At 40.3% G+C, this 13,576-nt stretch overlaps 1 protein-coding gene and 1 long non-coding RNA gene across 5 annotated transcripts in view; one reads left to right on the forward strand and one right to left on the reverse strand.

The window, feature by feature from the left end:
- Positions 1-13,576, reverse strand: part of DOCK5 (dedicator of cytokinesis 5) — a 211,708-nt gene that overhangs the window by 176,683 nt on the left and 21,449 nt on the right. The window lies entirely within an intron of this gene.
- LOC144296021 (uncharacterized) overlaps positions 1-13,576 on the forward strand; it is a 57,229-nt gene that overhangs the window by 41,406 nt on the left and 2,247 nt on the right. The window contains exon 4 of the long non-coding RNA XR_013363165.1: positions 11,056-11,213. This is a non-coding gene — a long non-coding RNA (uncharacterized LOC144296021). The remainder of the gene's footprint in view (positions 1-11,055; positions 11,214-13,576) is intronic.

Genomic DNA, 13,576 nt, shown 5'->3' on the forward strand with positions numbered 1-13,576 from the left:
AACAGAATCCCCGCTGAGCACGAAGCCCCACTTAGGGCTCTATCCCAGGACCTGGAGATCAGGACCTGAGCCCAAGGCAGACACTTAACCAATTGAGCCAATCAGGTGTCCTGATCTAGATTTGTTAATAAAATATCCATAATTTTTACTTAAAAGAGTATACTATACAATTTTTGTTAAATAATTCAATGTGTGTTTCAAAAGCACAGAAAGTGTCTGCAAGTTCACACAATAAATTGTTAATGTGTTCAAGAGGTAAGAGAAGGCATTATCTAGCACCATCTAGTAATGGTTTGGTTGAAAATGATGAGCATAGGGGTGCCTGGGTGGCTCAGCAGTTTAGTGCCTGCCTTCAGCCCAGGGCATGATCCTGGAGTCCTGGGATCGAGTCCCACATCGGGCTCCCTGCATGGAGCGTGCTTCTCCCTCTGCCTGTGTGTCTCTGCCTGTCTCTCATGAATGAATGAATGAATGAATGAATGAACGAACTAAAAAAAAAAGGAAATGATGAGCATATATTGTTTTTCTTAATCATAAAAAACATCTAGAGTTAAACAAATGCATACACCAGATTATATGTAATAAGTAAATAATAAGTAAAAAGATCAGAATCACAACTGGACTTTGAAAAAACTAAGAGAACAAAATGGTTTAAAAGTTTATAGGAATGTAAACAAAACAAACAAACAAAAAGTTTATAGGAATGATGGGACGCCTGGATGGCTCAGTGGTTGAGTGTCTGCCTTCAGCTCAGGGCATGATCCCAGGATCCGGGATCGAGTCCCACATCACGCTCCTTGAAGGGAGGCTGCTTCTCCCTCTGCCTGTGTCTCTGCCTCTCTCTCGCTGTGTCTCTCATGAATAAATAAAATCTTTTTTTAAAAAAGAAATTTATAGGAATGAAAAGATATCTGAGAACTCATATTATTTTGAAAAAGGATTTTTTTCTTTTGACACATTAAAACTGTCTATAAAGTTCTATATACTCAAAGCAGTTTCACTGATACAAAAATAGAAATATAAGTCAATGGTATTAAAGAGTCTAGGAAATATGCAAATACATATGATAATATCACTTTAATTTATTGAGGAGGGATCCCTGGGTGGCGCAGCAGTTTAGCACCTGCCTTTGGCCCAGGGCGCGATCCTGGAGACCTGGGATCAAATCCCACGTCGGGCTCCCGGTGCATGGAGCCTGCTTCTCCCTCTGCCTATGTCTCTGCCTCTCTCTCTCTCTCTCTGTGTGTGTGACTATCACAAATAAGTAAAAATTAAAAAAAAATTTATTGAGGAAAAATGATCTAATAAACAGTGCTGGCTATTCATCTGAAAGAAAACAAAATTCGACTCCCTATCTTATCTCATATGCAAATAAATGTAAAGAGCTGGTATACTTTTAAAACATATTCAACTTCACATCTGCAAGTCTGAAAAATAATAGCAACCCATTATCTACCAGTAGATTACAATATCTGGTACTAATCAACAAGCTGACATCTCATAAAGTACTGGTATGAATGTGAACTATTATAAATTTTTGGAAAATATTCTTGACCTAGCAATTATTTTGCAATTCAGCAGAAAGAACATCAGTATATAAGGAAATAAAAATAGAGGTGTTTATTTCAGCATTGTTTGTAATGGTAACTAAACTGGAAATATCTGAAAAAGGAAACATTAAATAAATCATCAGACACAAACCCTATGAATAATTGGTCATTTTTGAAAGACATGTGAATCATATCTATATTCACTGACCTGGACATTTGTCCATAATATGCTGTTAAATGGATTAAAGAGGAAGAAAAAAGAAAGAAAACTTGAGTAATATGTGTCCTTTTTTTATAAAACAGGAAGCATAAAGAAGCCTCTAGACACAGCTGGCTTATATGAGCACTGAGATAGGTCCTGATGACACAGTCTACCTTTTTATTTTACTTTTTAAAAAATGTTTAACTGTAGCAAAATACATAAATTTACCATTTTAACTGTACAGTTCAGTAGTGTTAAGTATCTTTGCACCGCTACGCAACCTATCTCCAGAATTTCTTCATCATGCAAAACTGAAGCTCTGACTCATTAAATAATAATTCATTTCCCCTTACCTGCTAGCCCCTGGTAACCACCACTGTTCTTTCTGTTTCTATGATTTTCTTAAAGATTTATTTATTTTAGAGAGAGAGAAAGACAAAGCATGTTGGGGGGGGGGGGGGTGGCAGAGGGAGAGAGCCCAGAGCTCAAAGCGGGGCAGCCCAGGGCCCAATTCGGGGCTCAACCCCATGGCCCTGAGATCACAACCCCAGCCAAAACCAAGAGTAAGACACTCAGTTGACTGCATCACTCAGGCTCCCCTCTGTTTCTTGGAATTTGACTACTCTAGATACCTCATATAAAGGGAATCCTACAGCATTTGTGTTTTTGTGACTGGTTTAATTCATTCAGCACAATGTTCTCACATTTATCCAAGCTGTAGTATACATCAGAATTTCACTTTTTTAAAGGCTGAATAATATTTATTGTATGTATATACCACAATTTTGTTTATCCATTCATCTACCGATGGACACCTGGGTTCCTTTCACCTCTTGGCTACTGTGCATAATGCTGCTATGAACATGGATATAGAAGTATTTCCTAGAGACCCTCCCTTTAAAAAAAAAATATTTATTTATTTGAGAGAAAGCGAGTGAGAGAGAGAAAGTGCACAGGGTAGGGGGGCGGAGGGGCAGAGGGAGAAGGAAAGTCTCAAGCAGCCTTATGTGGAGTGAGGAGCCCCACGAGGGGCTCGATCTCACAACTCTCAGGTCATAACCTGACCCGAAACCAAGAATTGGACGCTTAACTGACTGAGCCACCCAGGAGACCCTTGAGACCCTACTTTTAATTCTTCCGGGTACTGAGCCAAAAGTGGAATTGGTGAATAATATGGGTAATTCCCTTTTTAAGTTTTGAGGAACCGCCATACTGTTTTTCCTAGTGGGTACACCATTTTACATTCCCACAACAGGGTACATGGGTTCTAATTTCTCCATATCCCTGTCAATCTTGTTATTTTGTTTTTTTTGTTTTTTTTTTGATAGTAGCTATCTTAATGGGTCTGAGATGATATGTCATTTTGGTTTTGATTTGCATTTCTCTAATGATCAGTGATGTTGAACATCTTTTCATGGGCTTATTGACCATTTAGTACATCTTCTTTGGAGAAATATCTATTCAAATCCTTTGTCTGTTTTTAAATTGGATTATTTGGAGTTTTTTCATTTTAAGTTGTAGGAATACCTTTTTAATGTCAGTCACCTGAGAAGGGTGCCAGGGGGGCCCAGCGTATGGGTGGAGGCAATGAAGCCCATAACCTTTCCTTTATTCATCTCTGTAGAAACACAAAAATGCCTTGCAGATTTTTATATCTAACAAATTATAGGAAAATAAGATGAATTTGTGTCCCATTGCCAAAAGGGGCCTCATGCCAACCCCTGCGAGTTCTTGCCCATCTAACTGTTTTAAATTAGTTTCCCTCCAATAGTTGAAGACAGATTTATTCTCAGTTCATTTCTACCTTTTCCAACTGAAAGGGAATGAGATTCAGAATGACTCACTTGTTCTTTTCCTTATGGGTATATAAAATGCCACTAATTTTTATCATAGGGTAAAAAAGATACATTTGCTAATATATGGAAATTATAAAAAATATTATATAATATAAAGAATATTATATAAATGTAGGAAGTTTAAAAATACTTAAGATAAAAATGCCTCATTCACTCATTCAACATATCAGTACAACTTGGGTCTTGTTCTTGTTGCTGGAGACAGAACAGGAAACAAAACAGAAAAAAACCAGAAAGTGATAAGTGCTATAAAAAGTAATGCTGGGTAAGCAAGGGTGGGGTAATATTCAGATAGGATAAGCAGGGAAACTTTCTCTTATGATGAGTCTCAGCTTTAACAGGCTACAAATGTCCACACTTCACCCATGAAGGTCTTCCCACTTAACAGAAATTTAATTCTGTTTAAAGATTTTGATAAATCTAAATAATTATCTACCAAAAAGGACCTAAATCCATCTTAACATATAAGTATGCATTTATAAGATTTTTAAAAAAGAAGTTACTTGTTATGGAAGGAATATTGGTGTCCCTCCCCAAATTCACATACTGAAGCCCTAAATCCTTAATGCGATGGTATTTGGACGTGGGGCTATGAGAAGTAATCAAATTTAGATGAGGTCATGGGGATGGGGCGGCCATGATGGGATTAGTATCCTTATAAGAAGAGGAGAAACCAGGCCTCTAGCTCCTCAATCAGCCACATAGGGACACAAAAGAAAGTGGCCATCTGCAAGCCAGGAAGAGGGCTCACACCAGAACCGAACTATGCTGGTACTGCGATCTCAGACTTTCCAACTTCCAGAACTGTGACAAACAAACCCAGTCTATGGTGTTTTATTATAATAGCCTAAGCAGACTAAGACATTACTTCTCTTGACAATAGCAATCCATTCTTACCACTCATTCTCATTTCATTTTTTATGCTTCTGTTTCATTAAAAGTCCTTCCCTTATTCTTATTTATTTATTTTTGGATCACAAAATATTTCAGCACACATACCCTGTTTAGAGGACTAAGACAGTAGCATGCGTATTCTAAATCTTGACCCATGGGTAAATCGCTGAGCCCTCAGAAGGGTGGAAGAATTAGTTGTTCAGTTCCAGAGCTTTCAATAGAAATACTCAGTTGACCAGAGCAAAGGCCCCGGAGCAGGAGTCTGGGTAAGCTCTACTACCGTGAGGTGAGAGGAAATTAGTGGATGAGGTTATACAGCCTATCATTTGCTGGGCAGGTAGTTGTTAGTGGCACCAAGGGTGGAAGACATGTTTTGGCAAATTTCCTCAAATTCTTCATCCTTCCTGCAGATGGGAAGTCTGCTTATAGTAAAGGAAATACTGATGTCCCACGGCCTTTATGAAAATTCTTTAGCTGATTAGGCTCTGTGCTTGCTAAAAATAAGCAAGAGCATTCTGGGTTTCACCAGGAGACCCTGCTGAAAGGTAGGAACAGGTGGAAGGACCAAGAGATTAGATAAAAAGGCATGAATTCTAATGATCTCTACCTCAGTGTAGCAATGTGGCAATAATTACCATTCCTGGTCTTCATCCTATCTGATTAGAGGGGGAAAAAACGAATTTACAGAGATCTTCTTACTTATTCTCAGGGAACTCCTGTGAAACAGCGAGAGGTAGGGCATATCATTCTTTTAGCTGTATTTGAGAAAATAAAGGAGTGTCTGAGTCAGGGGGAGATTCAGGCCACCTGTCTCCTAAGAGCTATCATATCCACCCACCCAGAAGTGAACACGATATGACCAACTGAATTATATTTCCATTTATTTTAAAGATGAGGTTTGGGAATTATTCATACGTGATAAGCCAGAGGTCCTCAGGGGTATGCTCTCCCTTTCAGCTCCCCTTTGAAATAATATCAGGATTATTAAAAGAAAGAAAAAATCTACAACCATCCTATAAACCAAACTAAAGCACTATCCCCATGCCAGGGCCTTAAAGAGTCTTCCTACACTGCAATGTAGCATGAAGAAAGCAGGAACTCATAATTTTTCCCTGAGAGAAAACAGTGTCCCCCCGAACAGCAAAGACCCTAACAAGAGCCAACATTCCTTGCTAACTTGGAAGGATAAGGACATTTCTTCACTCCCAAATACCCTGGAGATGAGTTCAGGTAAACAGGAGCACAGGGTAGCTCTGGGGATGGTGAGCTGATAGGATCAGCATAACTCTGCAGCCAGTTGGGTCTGGATATGAATCTTAGCTTCACCACCTATTAGTTATTAAACTTCTCTAAGCCACCATTTTCTCCTCTACCAAAATGCCTGAGTAGCTCAGTCGGCTAAGCATCTCCTTTTGGTTCAGGTCATGATCCGGAGTCCTGGGATCGAGCCCCGCATTGGGCTCCCTGCTCAGTGGTGAGTCTGCTTTTCCCTTTGCCCCTCCCCTGTTCATGCTCATGCTCTCTTTCTCTCAAATAAATAAATAAATAAAAACTTCTTTTAAAATGCCTAATAACTGTGACTTATGCACAGGATTGCTTTGAGGATTAAATGAGATGGGAATATAAAGTGCTTAGAATAGTCACTGCAAGTATTCCTCTAGAGATGATGATGATGATGAAGATGATGGTGATGGATATGATGATGAGTGATGGTGACAGATATTGATAATGGTGATGATATGATGATGGTAATGGTGGAGATGGTGAGTGATGATGATGGTGATCATGATGATGATGATGACAGCGAGAAATGATGGAACTGGGATTTAAGATTTGGCAAAATACAGCTAAGGCTTTCAGAAAGCTTCACTTACTTCATATATTCCTGTCCTTTGATCCAGTAATTTCACTTATTAGAAATATTCTTTTGGAAATATAGAGAAATAGATGAGAATTTAAACATAAAATTTAGTTGTATTTGGAAAAATAGCAAACTAAATACCTAACAATAGTGCAAATTTTGAAAAATGACGTGTAGAAATAAAGCAATTTAGATAGACTGGCCATAATTATAGAGAAGTGGTTGTCAAGATGGGGAAATTTGAGAGGCTAGATAAATGAAGGACATCCCACCCCCATGCACTTCCAGATAACAATCCCTTCTTCATCTAATAGGAGACAGGAAGTTTATCCTCTGAATGACAAGGACACCAGGCAAGGGAGAGGGGCTGGAGGGGAACAGGACAAAGAGGGTTACAGCTTAATTCCTGCTGATGACCCCAGCCCTCTTCTTCCACTGACATCCAAAAGCAAAATTTTTCCTGGGAAAATCTGAACTGCCCTGCCCAGAGAAACATCTACAGATGAAGGCATGTGAAGGTCTTAAAAAATAATAATAATAAAACAATAAAAAAGAAAAGAAAGAAAAGGAAAGGAAAGGACCAATTCAGAGTATTCGTACAAATACTTTGTATTTGTATAAATACATAAGTAGTCAAGATCAGCAAACATTTGGGGAAGATTCTCCAAAATGAAGAGTACTGCACTAAAAAAAGAGAAAAATAAGAGAGAGAGAGAAAAGAAAAATAATCCAGAAGAAAGAAAATTAGTCCAAGTATCAGAAGTACAGTCTTACAACAGAAAGAAATGGAAAGATAGTCCATGCTCATGGATAGGAAGAACAAATATTGTTAAAATGTCTAGTACCCAAAACAATCTACAGATTTAATACAATCCTTAACAAAATACCACCAGTATTTTTCACAGAACTAGAATAAACAATCTTCATATTTATATGGAACCACAAAGACCCCAGCTAGCCAAAGCAATTTTGAAAGAGAAAAGCGAAACTGAAGACATCACAATTTCAGACTTCAAGTCATATTACAAAGCCGTAGTAATCAAAACAGTATGGTACTGGCACAAAAACAGACACATAGACCAGTGGAACAGAACAGAATACCCAGAAATAAACCCCCAATTATTTGATCAATTAATCTTCGTCAAAGCAGGAAAAAACATCCAATGGGAAAGTCTCTTCAACAAATGATGTTGGAAGAACTAGACAGCAACATGCAAAAGAATGAAATTGGATGACTTTCTTATGCCATACACAAATATAAATTCAAGATGGATTAAAGGCCTAAATGTGAGACCTGAAACCATAAAAATCTGAGAACAGAGCACAGCCAGTCATGTGTCTGACATTGACCATAACAACTTTTTTCTAGATATGTCTCCTGAAGTAAGAGAAATAAAAGCAAGAATAACTTATTGAGATTACATCAAAATAACAATCTTCTACACAGTGAAGGAAACAATCAATGAAACTAAAAGGCAACCAGTTGCAAATAACATATCTGATGAAGGGTCAGTACCCAAAACATACGAAAAACCTATACAACTCAACACCCAAAATACAAAAAATCCAATTAAAAATGGACAGAAAACTTGAACAGACATTTCTCCAAAGAAGATATACAGGTAGCCAACAGACACTTGGAAAGATGCTCTGCATCACCTATCATCGGGGAAATGCAAATCAAAACTACAATAAGACATCACCTTACACCTGTCAGAATCACTAAAATCAAAAACACAAGAAACAACAAGTGCTGGAGAAGATGCAGAGAAAAAGGAACCCTCTTGCACTGTTGATGGGAATGCAAAGTGATGCTGCCACTCTGGAAAACAGTATGGAGGTTCCTCAAAAGGTTAAAAATAGAACCATACTATAATCCAGTAATCCAGCAATCCAGCACTACTGAGCATTGAAGCCCCAAAATACAAAAACACTAATTCAAAGGGATATATGCACCCCTATATTTATAGCAGCATTATTTACAACAGCCAAGTTATGGAAGCAGCCCAAGTGTTTGTTGATGGGTGGATGGATAAAGAAGTATAGTGTATACACACACACACACACACACACACACACACAGTGGAATATTATTCAGCCTTTAAAAAGAATGAAATTCTACCATTTGCAAAGACATGCATAGAGCTAGAGAGTATAAGTCAGAGAAAGACAAATACCATATGTGACTTCATTCACATGTGGAATTTCTTTTTTAAGAAAAAGAGAGTGTGGGCAGGGGGTGGGGAGGGGCAGAGGGATAGGCAGAGAGAATCCCAAGCAGGCTCCAAACCCAGTGTGGAGTCCAACACAGGGCTCAATCCCACAACCCTGAGGTCACAACCTGAGCCAAAATCAAGAGCCGGATGACTAATCAACTGAGCCACCCAGGTGCCCCAGTCATTCATGGAATTTAACAAAACAAACAAGCAAAGGAGAAGGAGAGAGAGACAAACCAAGAAACAAACTCTGAACTATAGAGAACAAACTGATGGTGACCAGAGAAGAGGGAGTGGGGGGGCGGGTGCTGTAGGGTGAAACTGATAATGAGGAATAAGGAGGGCACTTGTTTTTTCTTTTTTCTTTTTTTTTTTTTTTAAGGAGGGCACTTGTAATGAGCGCTAGGTTTCGTATGGAAGTGTTGAATCACTATATTGTACACCTGAAACTAATAGAACATTGCAGGTTAACTATACTGGGATTAAAACAAATAATAAATAAAATTTTGTATTTCGAAAAAAAAAGTATAGTCTTAGGAGCTACAGTGACCTATAAAGATTGAAATTGCAATGTCTGAGCAGTATTACTAACACATCATACCAAAACTTCCTATTTGATGAAACCAGAGGTATTGAAAGAGATTTCAAAAAGGAACCATTTCCTCACTATATGATTCAATGTTAAATTAATGCCATCTAAAATTATCTTATGGCTCTCCAAAATCACAGATATGGCTCCCTTCCTGCAAGTGTTGTCCTGGGCAATAATATTCCCTCATGGCCAACCTTGAGCCATTGTCCTCTACCAACGTATCTTCTGCCCTCCCCCCCCCCCCCACCCCAGTAGCTCAAGCTTGATTTCTGTGTTCTGGGTAACTGGAATGAAGGTACTAGAATGACATGCACATTCAGTACTGCTATTAGCTGGCACAGAAAGAAAAACCCAAACTCTCAAACAAGCTAAAAGTCCACTGATTAGGACAAGTCCCACAAGTAGAAAGTTCTGAAAGCAGTTGGTGACTCAAACAGCTAATTTCAATTGCTCCCTTTTTAAGATGCCCATTATTTAGGTGTCCAGAGATCATTAATACGATTACTCATTTAAACACAAAACAGTTCTTTAAATCCCCTCCTAATTATCACATGAACTGTGTGTGTGTGTGTGTGTGTGTGTGTTGTTTCCAGGGTTTAAGGAAAGCCTGAGATTTGTTATTTCTAATTACTTAACATATAAATCATATAAACTTACTCTATCCAAATTGGGGGAAGCACTATCAAAGTTAATAGTGGTCATTTTCTATCAGTAAATCCTTCAATAATAAAACAACATTGCTTTAACAAAGAATCTTTTTTTTTTAATTAAAAAAAAAGTGTGTTCCAATGATACTGTAGTCAGAAACACTGCCAGAAATTGAAATAACATAAAGTCCAGGACATTGAGTAGATTGCAGATTGTTCTCATGCCCTGCTTGGGAAGAATAATTTCTCCCTCCCTCCCAATCTTGGCCCTTCTGGAGAGGTACCCTCTCTCTCTCTCAAAACAAATTACCACCATAATACATCACATAAGTCTCTATGGAGACCTGACTGCACCTGATCATGGGCTGGGGTCCAGAGGCAATGAAGAAGCAATTCCTGCACTCTGGAAGTACTGTACCTCCTCTCTCTTCAGTGTCTATAAATCCAAGACACACAAAAAAACCTCGCACACCCACCCCTGCCTTATACAAATTGACTGTTTTGTTCAAAGGTGCTGTATTCCCACAGAATACGCTGCCTGCCATGTCACTCTAGCTTATCCATGGTTTAAAGCTGAAATCAAACTGGTCACCCAACTCCCCCATGCTTTTGAAAGAGACACAAAGAGCCAGCTGAGCCATTGTTAGGGTATTCCCTGGTCTGAAGAACCATATCCCAATGGTGGAGAGAATGACTCCATCACAGAAATAGAGCCCAGGCTGAAGGACCTGCACATTTTCTCATAACCCCACTCACTGATCATGCCACTTCCTTCAAAAGAGGCATCTGGTGATACCTGGCAGAAATATGTCTGGCCAGAATGATAGGATGGCTTTCATTCTAGTCACTAGCTTGCTGTTGATAAGACTGAATCTGAAGTTGGCCAGTAGGGGAATAAAAACCAAATGGGGTAGGAAATTTGATTTAAGGCATCCCATTCTGGTCCTTGTGCCCTGTCATTTACCTCAGCTAGCTGGCCTGTGACAGATGGAGCGTCACCCACATGTCAAAATCCAATGTCCCAGGCACCTGGGTGGCTCAGTGGTTGAGCATCTGCCTTTGGCTCAGGGCATGATGACCTGGGGTCCTGGGATCGAGTCCCACATTGGGCTCCCTGCAGGGAGCCTGTGTGTCCCTCTGCCTATGTCTCTGCTTCTCTCTGTGTGTCTCTCATGAATAAATAAAATCTTTTTTAAAAAATGTCTCATTCATCTCTGTCCCCCTCACATTCATACAGAGCATAGCCTGTGGAAGGATGACCACCAACCAGTGTGCCCTGAACTGATATGACCTACTTCCATATAAGAAAAGAGGAATGGGGGACTAGCAAGTAAGGCAAACTATAAAACCACAGTTAACCATCTCAGCCACATTGCCCTGAGACCAACAGAACAGGTGAGTCAGTGGCAGGGGTGGGGAGGGAAGTGGGAGGCACAGGGGGTGTAGGGGTGTTCACAGAACCCCAATGAGAGCTCTCCTGAATACCCCTAAAGCAAGAATCACTGTACAAAATTAGAGAATTAGAGATGTCAATGGCGACCGCCAAACATACTGAGACTGAAGAGACAAATGTGAGACTGAAATCAAGAACTACTGGATCAGATGGGACCTATGTTCAGGTGTGCAAATGCCACTTCTCCTTTATCAGAGGTGCTCTGAAACGGTCTGTCCCACTCACCCTCCCACCCTGGATTACTTAACCCTAAACCACTTCCCACTCACAGGCCAGATATGCTGTCCCAGCTCATCCTGCTACACCACCCTGTACACCAAACTTGCTGGGAGCATGAGCAGAGTAGCCAAGGTTAAGATCAAAAGAGGAACAAGCCAAGTGAAGGGAAGAATTAGTTCTCTAAAAACAGAGAGGCAGGTGGGGGAGCAAAGAGAACCAGCTAGCAGGTTTGGTATCAAAACATCAACCCGCCCCCTTCTCTGAACGTCCTAACGGGGCCCCCTTTGCCACAGCCACAGTAAGACATGGGAGATTTCCCAGATCCAATGCAGTCACTTTCATGGATAAATGTGTTTATGATGTCAGGATTCGGATGAGTGCAATTCTGGATATGCATTTAATTTGTGCTGTTACTTCTCCTTGGGGTGGGGGTTGGTATTCACAAGGAAAGTTTATTTCTCCCCGGAAGGCTACTCACCAGACGGTTCTAATTAAGCCCCGATGGAGCATGAGGACATCCCAAAAGAGGGTGAAAATGAGCTCTGCCTCCTGGGTCTCCAGTGTCTCACATCTTGAGAGCTTTCGGGAAAGAGGCACTACACATGTGCCACACAAAGTAAAAGCTACATTCCCAGCCAGGAGGGGGAGAGGCCTTGAGATGATCAGCTTTGTTTGGCTATAATCATGCGTTTCTCAGGCGGCCCCAGGCTTCTGTGTGAAACAAACCACTGTGTGAGGCGAGCAGAGCTCTTTGAACAGGACAGTTACCCCAGGGAAGTTGCTGTAACACACCCGGCCTTCCCATACTGCCGTTTCATTTCAGGCCGGAAATAGAGAGGCCCCCTCCACCTCTTGGGTCTGGGCCTGATCCACAGGAAACTTCTCTCTTGATTAGACTCCCACTGAGCCCAGGGTTCAGCTTTCCATCCTTCATTCCAACCCACACACCCTGCCACTCCACCAAGAACAGAGTCAGGGGGCCTTTTCAAACAAACCTGCCCACCCACGACCACTGTGGGCAAGCTACAGAGCTCATGCTAGGAATTAGCCCTGCCTTTTTCTTGGAATTGAGAAACTGGCCCTTGAACTGCAAAGGAATATTCTCTAAAAAGCAGATTAATCTTTACTGATTTTTGGCAGTCAAAATTCTGGGGTCAATTAAATGGAGCCAAGACCTAATGCCATAATGCCTTAATGTTTCCTGAGCATTTATGTGCAACGCCTGAGGAGGTCCAAGACTCTGTTGGCCCCATCTAGATATTGCTGGAAAATTGCACCAGCCTTATACAGCCTTCATTTTCCAAGGTTATCCTATAGTCCAGCACAGAAGGGGGTTTCAACCCTATCGTTTACAAACATCAATGTAACACAAAATAATTCAGACACTCTCTAACTACTTTGAGTGGATTGGTCACAGTCACATGACACATATGGATATTTCCTTTTAAAACAGACTTTCCAACTGAAATGGGATCCAGATGTTGTAAGCAGATGTATATTCAGTCCTCTTTCAAGGGGGTACCTACGTAATGAAAACTCAGCTTATTTTGACTCATTTGTGTACTTTTTACTTCTCCTACTAGCATGAGAGCTCTTCCAGGCCTAGAATGCTTGCCCACTGCACTGAGCACAATGTTTGGACCACAGTTGGTCCTGCAAGGCTGGTCCAATAAATGAAGCAATACATAAACACAATGAAGGTTTCAATGAATCGGATTAAGCACCAAAGTCAGGAACAGAATGTTTCCTGTATAAGGTTATACACATGGATTTGGATTTGGAAAATTCTTGATCCCCTTGTTAACTATGACTATTCATCAAGCTAACAGCCAGACTTTTTATTTTTTATAATAGCTGGTGATTTCCATTTGAATGGTGCTTTACATGGAAGCTTTACAAAAAAAATTTTCTTAGATGACAAACTGCAGAAAACGTTAGCCATTCTTTAAGACCCAACTCAAATGACAGGTCACATTTATTGAGCACCTACTATGTGCCAGACCCTGTTTGGAAAACTCTCAGGCACTCAGTCTTTACATGGCTCTGTAGCAGATTCTGACACTATCCTCATCACATAGGTGAAGAA

This window comes from Canis aureus, chromosome 24, assembly GCF_053574225.1.
Source record: "Canis aureus isolate CA01 chromosome 24, VMU_Caureus_v.1.0, whole genome shotgun sequence".
NCBI lineage: Eukaryota > Metazoa > Chordata > Mammalia > Carnivora > Canidae > Canis > Canis aureus.